Below are 9844 nucleotides of genomic sequence, written 5' to 3' on the forward strand. Positions count from 1 at the left end.
ACTTGAGGTAATGATAGGGAAGGTGAGTCACGGAAATGCAGACCTGACTAAGAGCCAACCATCCTTCCGCCTTGTTCCTACGGACAGTGATTTGCGCTTCATCTCAGTAGTTCTTCTGATAAAGATCTTTATTTACTTAGACCAGATCTTACCATGACTTCTATACCAACCTCCCCCAAAGCAGGGATTCAGGACTGCACCACCCGGCCCTTCTAAAACAAGAGGTTTTTAATACAGCCCTGGGCTGGGGATTTGGCTCAGTGACATGCTTGCCTGTGAGAGTTCAGGCTCTCTCTCTCTCTCTGGCTCTCTCTCTCTCTCTCTCTCTCTCTCTCTCTCTCTCTCTCCCCTCTGTGTTTTATATAATTAAATTTATTAAATAAATATTATAATAATTTTATAATCCGGTCCTTTTAATTTTGATTTCTTTTTTTTTTTTTTTTTTTTTTTTCTTTTTTCTTTTTGGTTTTTCGAGACAGGGTTTCTCTGTGTAGCTTTGCGCCTTTCCTGGAACTCACTTGGTAGCCCAGGCTGGCCTCGAACTCACAGAGATCCACCTGGCTCTGCCTCCCGAGTGCTGGGATTAAAGGCGTGCGCCACCACCGCCCGGCTAATTTTGATTTCTTTTGGAACATCTGAAGAGCATGTAGAAGCTAGAAGTAGAAAAATATGCCCTTGCTGTAACCAGAAAAAAAAAAAAGATCCACGTGCCTTTTTGGAGTTGAGGTGCAGAGTTTGGCACCGGAAATGTGATTCCTCTATAGATTTAAGGGAATGGGAACCAAACGCGATTCCTCTATAGATTTAGGGGAATGGGAATCAAAATGAGTAGTCAACTTGCTAGCTGTTGTCTGTCCGTCCACCTGCTCTCCCGGAAACAGCTAGAGAGGCTGGACTGGAAGGTGACAGGCCCAGAGGAGGCAGTGGTGTCCCCAGATCCAGCCAGGGCGTCTGCTTTTCCCCCTGAAGCATTGCTCCGGGGGCCTGCGACACTCCTGCCCGCGACACTGCCGCCCTGGCTCTTGCAGAGCCGCAGACCCTGGCAGGAGCCGGCGCTGCTCCGGGACGCCGCAGGCCACAGGGTGGGGCAACTGCGACTGCGGCGGCCCCGGGGCCTGCACGGAGGGCGAGGGCGCCTGGCAGTTGTCTCTTTACCGGGAAACGTAATCTTCCCTCCGAGATAACAAAGAGCTGGGAGGGTCAGGAAGGGTTGGTAGGCCCCTCGCCTGGCCAGTAGGTCGGCAGAGGGGGAGACAAAGGCCCCGGCGCTCTAGGATCAGGGATAACCAGGGGGCCTGCTGCCTCTGGGGTCTGTGGGAGGAGGAGGAGGAGGGGCTGGGGTGCGGAATACAAGTGGGGACCTCTCCCCAGTGCCCCGGCTGCCTTCTTTGTTTTGGAACACGGCTGCAGATCCTCCCCTCTGCCGTGCTAGCAGGAAGGCAGGAATTCTACAGCAGGGCTCTCTCTCTCCAAGCTGTTAACTCCTCGGAAATCAAGCGTGCCCACTGGGGCCGAGCAACCCCTCTTGCTCCGGCCATCAGTGCTTCCTGCTTGGGAGAGATGAAGCGGAGGCTCCAGGTCCCCGTGTGATCCCCTCCTCCCCCCCCCCCCCCGCCCCGTCCCTCCCCCGCCCCAGCCCAGCCCGCTGGAGTCCTTGGAAGGCTGGGAACCAGCCAGGCTAGCTGGGACAGGCATCGCAGGAGCTGGGGACTGCCTTGGCCTTCCGTTAAAGTGGCTGGTTCACAAGTCCTGGGTAGCCAGCCCCCTGGCCTTCCGTAAAGTGGCTGGTTCACAGGCCCTAGCTAGCAGGTGGGCCGCTTGTGCCTTTTGCCCCAGGCTCCTGGAGTTAGGGACAGCAGCCAGCTACCATCTGGCCGCCATTTGGTGACCCCTGGCTGTTCCTAGCGCAGCATCAGTGAGTGAATGAAGGGGGTGGTGTGTAGGGGGGGGGGGAGTGTCTTGTTTGGCATGATGTTTTTGTAAATAACTTTCGGTTCGTTTTATATGCTGAGAGTGGGGAAAAAGGAGCTGCCACATTCATTTCTCTGAGGCCCTAGGAGGGACATTGGTGTGTCAGGCTCTGCTGGGCATAGCCTCTTCAGAGAACGGATTAGGAAAGGCGATGCCTGAACCTTGAAAGATAATAGACGCCGACCGAGCACCCAGACTTGCCTGGAACGGTGGAGGCTATCAGGCCCAGAGATACACGGAAGGATGGGTTAGGGCGACATTGGGTCAGTTTTGAGTGTCGGTTCCGAATCTGCCATTCCCTTCTGCCCGTGTGATCGTGGCCAGTTTCCTTCAGTCCGTTCGTTCTCCGATGGTACCTTGAAGATTCCAAGAGCAATTCTCGATATTATTGAAAGGATTAGATGAGATACTGCAACAATGCACCTGGGCACGATGTAGGTGCAGCATAAATACCGGCCATTGTTATGATGTTGGACCGGGAACTTCCTTTCGGCCCAGGCCATCTCTTTTGCAGCCTAGTTTCTAGCTTCTGTACGGCTTTACTATCCACTCTGTACCTCTCTGCCTGCTTGAAATTCCTTCCTCTAACACCAGCTTCAGAAAAGGATATTTTCCACTCTTACTTCCCTTCCTTTTGGCACCCCAAGATAAGCAGGCCCGCTTTGTTAGGGATCATGAAGAAAACAGAAACATGTATGGAAAAGCAGATCTGGAGAACCGTGGTCTCTGGTCTACCTCTCCAAGTCCCTTCAGAACGCCGCCAGCTGAAGGCCGAGTTGGTCTTTTGCCCTGTGTTTTCCTTCAGGACACTCTGAAGTTTCCCATCCTCCAACTCACAAACCTTTCCCAGCTAAAGCCAACAATTCATCCAAGGCCGGGAGACAGGAGAGATGACAGAGCAAACACTTTGCATTTCTGAGAAGCCCCAGGGTGGGTGGGGAGGTGGAGGTGGGGGTGTTTCTAAGGCTTCTGCTCTCCCTAGGGACAAAGATCAAAGATTCAGGGTTAGACCGAGACCCTTGGGGATTGAACTTTGAAGTGGATTCCATCCAAGTTGTAACCGATTTCTGCTAGGTGGTGGGTAAGAACTTTGGTGATATCGGGAGAGGCTGAGCTAAAAAAAAAAAAAAAAAAAAAAAGGCGATGCAGCTGAAGATAACAGAGTGGTTACCTAGCATGCACTAGCCCTGGGTTCGATCCCCAGCATTACATAAACAGGATCCCCAACACCAAGTAAATGGAGCATGCTTATAATCCAACACTCAGGACACAGAGTAGGGAGGATCAGTAGTCCTGGGTCATCCTCCTGCCTGGGTGAGTGTGAGGCCAGCATGAAGCCCTGTCTTTAAAGGGGTGAGGGACAAAAGAAAGAAAAAGAAAACAAAGCATCAGGCCACAATAATCTTTTCGATGAGCTCATCACATACTAATAAAGGCCAGAAGAGGGCGTCGGATCCCTGGGAACTAGACTTTCAGGCTGTTGTGAGCGGCCCGACAGGGATGCTGGGAACAGAACTTGAATTCTCCGGAGGAAGGTGCCCAGTTTTGAAATTACAGAAGTACATGATTTATTTTATCACGTTCCCTGTGGACTAGTTAATGAGAAAGTACATTGTATCCAATGCTTTTCACTCACAAACAATCCTGTGACAGCTATTATTGTATACATAGAACACAAATTGTCATGGGTCTCTAAGGGAATTCAGTTTCACCTTCTCATGAATACCAAACTCTGTAGGCACCAAAAATCCAAGGATGCTGGAGTGCCTTATATAAAATGGCTGGAGCGCCTTATATAAAATGGATACTATTTGCATATAACACATGAACTTCTTCCCACATACTTCAAATCACCTCTAGAATACTTATAATTCTCCTTTTGTTTGTTCTGTTTTTCGAGACAGGGTTTCTCTGTGTAACAGCCCTGACTGTCCTAGAACTCTCTCTGTAGCCCAGGCTGGCCTCAAACTCACAGAGATCTGCCTGCCTCTGCCTCCCAAATGCTGGGATTAAAGGCGTGTGCCACCACCGCTCAGCTACTGATACTTCTTAATATAATGTAAATGCTATGTAGATATTGTTATACTATATTGTTTAGGGAATAATGGAGAGAAAAAAAATTTGTGAATGTTCAGTAGATACAATCTGAAAAAATATTTTTGCATTCTAGGCTGAACCTATGAATGCTGAACCCTTGGATATGGAAAATCAACACATTGGTTCATCCAGAATATCTAGAAAGAAACTCACAACATTGATGGACTAAGTGGCAAGTGGATCAGTGGGAGCAAAGAGGCTTTAAGACTACGTCCTTTAGAACTTGAAATGTTCACCTTGGGAGCCAGTGATACTGCTTAGCAGGTAAAGATACCAGCTGCTCTGCTGTGCTTGGTGACTTAGGTCCAAGCCCAGGCCCCACATGATAGAAGCAGTTAACTCCTGCATGCGGTCCTCTAACCTCCGGAAGTATGCTGTGCACGCGGACCGGTTTTGTGTCAACTGGACACAAGCTCGATGCGTCATTTTGGAAGAGGGAACCTCCATTGAGAAAGCCTCCATCAGCGTGGCCTGGGGTGTCTGTTCTTGATTGATGGCTGATGGAGGGCCCAGCTCACCGTGTACAGTGCTGCCCGTCCCTGGGTTGGTGGTCCTGGTTGCTATAAGAAAGCAGGCTGAGCAAGACATGGGGAGCGAGCCTGTTACCTGGAAGTATAAGCTGAAATAAACCCTTTTCTTCCCAAGTCATTTATGATCATGGTTTTTTATTGCATCAATAAAAACCCTAATTATAATACGGTGGTACACATGTGCCCGTATGCTGCATAAGCATAACACACACACACACACACACACACACACACACACACACTCACAATTTTAAGAGTTGAAGGGATGGCTCAGTGGCTAAGTGCGTTTGTTGCTCTTGGAGAAGATCTGGGTTCAATTCCTGGTACCCACATGATGGCTGACAACTCTTCATAACTCTAGATCCAAGAGACCTAGATGACTCCTTCTGATCTCCAAGGTCACCAAGTACACATCTGGTACACATACATACTTGAAGGCAACACACACACATAAAATAAATCTAAAAAGAAACAAAATAAAATGTAATTTTAAACAGCTTAAAGAAAATTATACTATATACCTGCAATTTCTCCCTAACCAATTACTTCCTCCCCCTGTTCTATTGAAACAAAAAAGATGGTGATCTGTTAACTAACGTGCTTGTAGCAGGCCTCCTTGAACCACCGACCAGCTCCCAAATCAAGCCATGGAGACCTGAGTTAGCCTTTGCTTGTCCCACTATCTCTTACAACTGATTTTAACCTGTTTCTCTTCATCTATGTTTTGCCTCAGGGTTTTTTACCTTTCATTCTATACGTCCTTCCCCATGTCTGGCTGGCTGACAGGCCCTGGGGCGTCTCCCTCTCTGTCAATCTCTTTTCTTCTCTCTGGAGCCTAGATTCCTCCTCCTACTTAATCTCTCTGCCTGCCAGCCCTGCCTATCCCTCTACTGCCTAGCTATTGGCCATTCCACTTTTTAGTAGACCAATCAGGTGCCTTAGGCAGGCAAGGCAACACATCTTTACACTGTTAAACAAATGCAGCATAAACAAATGTAACACACCTTTACATAGTTAAAGTAATATTCTGCAACAATTACTAATAATAGTTATCTTTGGGGGTGTGACAACGTCTCTCTTTAATGTACTGTATTTATTTATTTTGGATTTTTGAGACAGGGTTTCCCTGTATATCCCTGGCTGTCCTAGAACTCTGTAGACCAGGCTGGCCTTAAATTCAAATATTCACCTGCCTCTGCCAGAGTGCTGGTATTAAAGATGTACATAACCACCATCTGGCTTCTTTATTATATTTAATTTTAATTTAATTAAAAAAAATTTAAGGCAGAATCTCACTGTGCAGCCCTGGCTGACCTGGAATTTATAATCACATAAAAGAGCCAGGCTCGATGGGTGGTGGTGGTGGCGGCGGCGGCGGCGGCGGCGGCGGCGGCGCACGCCTTTAATCCCAACATTCAGGAGGCAGAGGCAGGTGGATCCCTGTGAGTTTGAGGCCAGCCTGGTCTACAGAGGGAGTTCCAGGACAGCCAAGGCTATACAGAGAGACCCTGGCTCGAAAAACAAAAGAAAGCCAGGCTCAGAAAGCTGCCTTGCCTCAGTTGAGAAACTACCTCCATAAAATTCAGCTGTAGGGCATTTTCTTAATTAGTGATTGATGGGAAAGGGCCCAGCCCATGGTGGGTGGAGCCATCCCTAGGCTGGTGGTCCTGGGTTCTATAAGAAAGCAGGCTGAGCAAGCTATGATGAGCAAGCCAGGAGGCAGCACTCCTCCATGGCCTCTGCATCAGCTCCTGCCTCCAGGTTCCTGCCCTGCTTGAGTTCCTGTCCCGAATGTCTTCAATGGTGGACTATGATGTGGAAGTGTAGGCCGAAATAAACCCTTTCCTTAGCCGGTTTGCTTGTATGTCATGGTGTTTCATCACAGGAACAGAAACCCTAAAACAAGTTGCTACCGGCACAGTGGAATATTGCTGTGACAGACCTGACCATGTGTTTTGGGGGAGGATTGTGGAAGGACTTTGGAACTTTGGGCTAGAAAAACCATCGAGTGTTGAGAGCTCAGTGAGCTGTTCTGGGGGAGCTTGGAAGATAAAAATGTTGGGAGCAGTGCAGACAATGGAGGCCTGGCTTAGGAAGTTTCAGAGGAAAGCAAAGACTCTACCTGGCCATTTGTGTGAAGAATCTGTGGTTCTGGTCAGCTGGGACTGAAGAATCGGCAGCGATTAACAAGAGACCAGAACCACTAAAGCAAAACCTTTGCTTTACTGGGACAGTGGATGCTGGCCTGCTGGATCTGGGAAATTAGCGGTGATTAAGAAGAGAAGCGTATCACTGAGATGGAATCTTCTGGGAAGTGTTTCCTCAGAAGAACACACCTCTGTGTTCCAGAGGTGGTCAAAGTTGTACCTTTGTGCTGGCAGCTGAACTTGGTAGTGTAAGAGTCACCCAAGTGGTGCAGGTTTTGAAGGCATGAAGAGGTCATGGAGAACAGCTGAGGCTTGCCACCGTGAGAGGCCAGGAGAGGCCATGGGTGAAGGCAGAGCCAGAGTAGCAGTGGAAGTCCCAGAATGGAAGGGGTCATGGAGAAAAGTTGAGACTGCCCCATGAAGAGAGCCCAGGAGAGGCTATTTATTAGTGAAAGTGCAGCCCAGTTGCAGCAGAAGACCCTAGCATTTTGGAGATGCCAGGACCATGGGATGACCACCCCTCACCCCAACAGTAGAGTGGAGCCAGTTGGAGCTTAGAAAAGAAGCTATGTGTGCTGTGATGGTGTATTCAAAGAAGTGACCCCACACACACACACACCCTGTGGAGGAGCCCTGAAGACTGTGAGTGAATCCCAGATGACTGGACATTGAGTTATTTGCACAAGTGGAGTTTGGTTTTGCTTTGATCTGATTGTTATGGTGCCCTGGTTGTTCGTCTTGAAGTAAGAAAACATTTCACTTATTTTTTATTTTATGGAAGCCCATAGTTGAAAGAGTGCATTTTAAAATCTTAGATTTTAAACAAGACTTTGAATTTTTGTTGTTGTTGTTGTTGTTTGTTTTTTGAGACAGGGTTTCTCTGTGTAGCCCTGGCTGTCCTGGAACTCACTCTGTAGACCAGGCTGGCCTTGAACTCAGAGGTCCACCTGCCTCTGCCTCCCAAGTGCTGAGATTAAAGGTGTGTGTCACCACCACTGGCTGAGACTTTGGATTTTTAAGAGACTGGATTTTAAAGTGAATTTGTAAAGACTGTGGGTCTTTTTAAGTTTGCAAAATGTTTTATATTGTGATGTTGATGTCAATGTGTAATCTTGGAGATAAACAAGAAGGGAAAGGTTATGGCTTCATAGTGATATGCTTATATGTCCAGCTGACAAGAGGTCAATTGTCCTGGCTAGTTTTATGTCAACTGAAAGGAAGGAACCTCAATTAAAAAAAGTGTCTCTATAAGACCCAGTTGTAGGGCATTTTCTTAATTAGTGATTGATGGGGGAGGGCCCAGCCCAGTGTGGGTGGTGCTGTCCCTGGGCTGGTGGTCCTGGGTTCTATAAGAAAGCAGGCTGAGCAAGCTCCTGCCTCCAGGTTCCTGCCCTGTTGGAGTTCCTGTCTTGACTTCTTCAGTAATGGACTAGGATGTGGAAGTGTGAGCCAAATTGAACCCTTTCCTCCCCAATTTGCTTTTTGGTCATGGTGTTTGACCACTGCAATAAAACCCCAACTAAGATAAATGGTATGGTGTTTAGGCAAGAAGAGAAATCATGAAAAATGGCCTGCTAGATGGGTATCCACTTGGGTAGCAACAATCCTAAATAACCCCTTACCTGAAGGGAAAGAGATTGTAAACCACCTGGCCGTCTCTGGGAGAGAACTCAGTCAGTCCCTCTTCAAGGGTAGCACTTACCTGCCCAGTCATCCTTCCAGCCCTGTTTGTGATTTACATCTTCAAATTCTGTGACTTGGACTCCTGCGGAGGAGTAATCCAGCCATTCTTAATCTTCCTCCTTACGCAGCACGGATTCCTGTGGGTGGCAGAAAAATATTGCTGCCGGAAAATTTGGTATTTGAGCGGTCGGCTTCTAACCTCTTGAGAATATGGTTGGTGGAGTTTATTTCTCTTCTGCATTGAAATTGTCCCCATTGGCGTGTTCCTTTACGTCTATTTCATTTTGGGCTTCATTAGTATATTCAATGTGTCGTCGTCGTCCCCCCTGCCCTCGGCCCCTCCCCGAGCGCCCCCCTCCGGGCTGGGCGCCTGCTATGACCAGAGTGGAATTTCCTTTCAATGATTTGGGCTCAGGCTCTGCAATGATGCTGTAGAGGCTGGGAGGAGACAGAAGGGGAAGAGAAGGGGCTGGCAGTCTCTGGCTTCTTTCTGCACCTCCTTCCTGTGCTGGAGCATGTGTGTGTTTGTGTGTGTGTGTGTGTGTGCATGGCGCTGCATTTTGAGGCTAATAGTTGACAGTGTTCACTATGAGCTGGCAGCACACTCAAGTGCCCTTCCACAACTTATCTCATTTAAACCCCACGGTGATGAGCCGGGTACTATTAGCGACGCCTGTTTCACAGGCGAGAAGACTGAGGCTTCCAGAGGCTAACTAACCTGTACAAGGTAGGGCACAGAAGCAAGCCCCACATCCAAATAGGCTGACGGCAAAGCCTTCCCCACAGGAGAAGAGGCTGCTCTCCATTAACATGACTGCAGGGGGGATTTAAAACTGCTCTCTTGGAAACTTCAGTTATTTAAAAAAATAAATAAAAAATTCAACTAGGCAAAAGGAATCGTGAATGGCTTGCGCAGTATGTTAAAGAGAACTCGGTAATAGCCAACTTGAATCCATACCAGCTCTGTTCTGTCAGATCCAGTGAGACAGGGTGTGTTTGTTGAGGATCCACACAAGTGTGTGCAACAAAGCACGTGAGTGTTGAGGAGGGACCAGTAGGGTAATTAAAAAAAAAAATAGTGTTGGGGCTGGAGAGATGGCTCAGAGGTTAAAAGCAATGGCTGCTCTTCTGAGGACCCAGGTTCAATTCCCAGCACCCACATGGCAGCTCACAACCGTCTGTGACTCCAGTTCCAGAGGACCTGACACCCTCACACAGACATGCCAGCGAAACACCAATGCACATGAAATAAATTTTAAAAAAAATGTTGAGGGGCTGAGAAGATGGCTCAGTGGATAAAAAGTTCAGATCCCTAAAATCCACATATACTGGAGTAGTTGTGGTGGCCCACCTGTAATCCCCATGGGAGCAGAGAGAGAGGGGATCCCAGGAGTCCACCAGAGTTGGCTCTGGATT

At 48.2% G+C, this 9844-nt stretch overlaps 1 long non-coding RNA gene across 1 annotated transcript in view; it reads right to left on the reverse strand.

The window, feature by feature from the left end:
• Positions 1–1954: 1954 nt before the first annotated feature.
• Positions 1955–9844, reverse strand: part of LOC143269119 (uncharacterized) — an 8275-nt gene continuing 385 nt past the window's right edge. The window contains exons 2-3 of the long non-coding RNA XR_013045480.1: positions 8448–8565; positions 1955–2327 (exon numbers count right to left, since the gene is read on the reverse strand). This is a non-coding gene — a long non-coding RNA (uncharacterized LOC143269119). The remainder of the gene's footprint in view (positions 2328–8447; positions 8566–9844) is intronic.

This window comes from Peromyscus maniculatus, chromosome 17 (genome assembly GCF_049852395.1).
Source record: "Peromyscus maniculatus bairdii isolate BWxNUB_F1_BW_parent chromosome 17, HU_Pman_BW_mat_3.1, whole genome shotgun sequence".
Taxonomy (NCBI): Eukaryota; Metazoa; Chordata; class Mammalia; order Rodentia; family Cricetidae; genus Peromyscus; species Peromyscus maniculatus.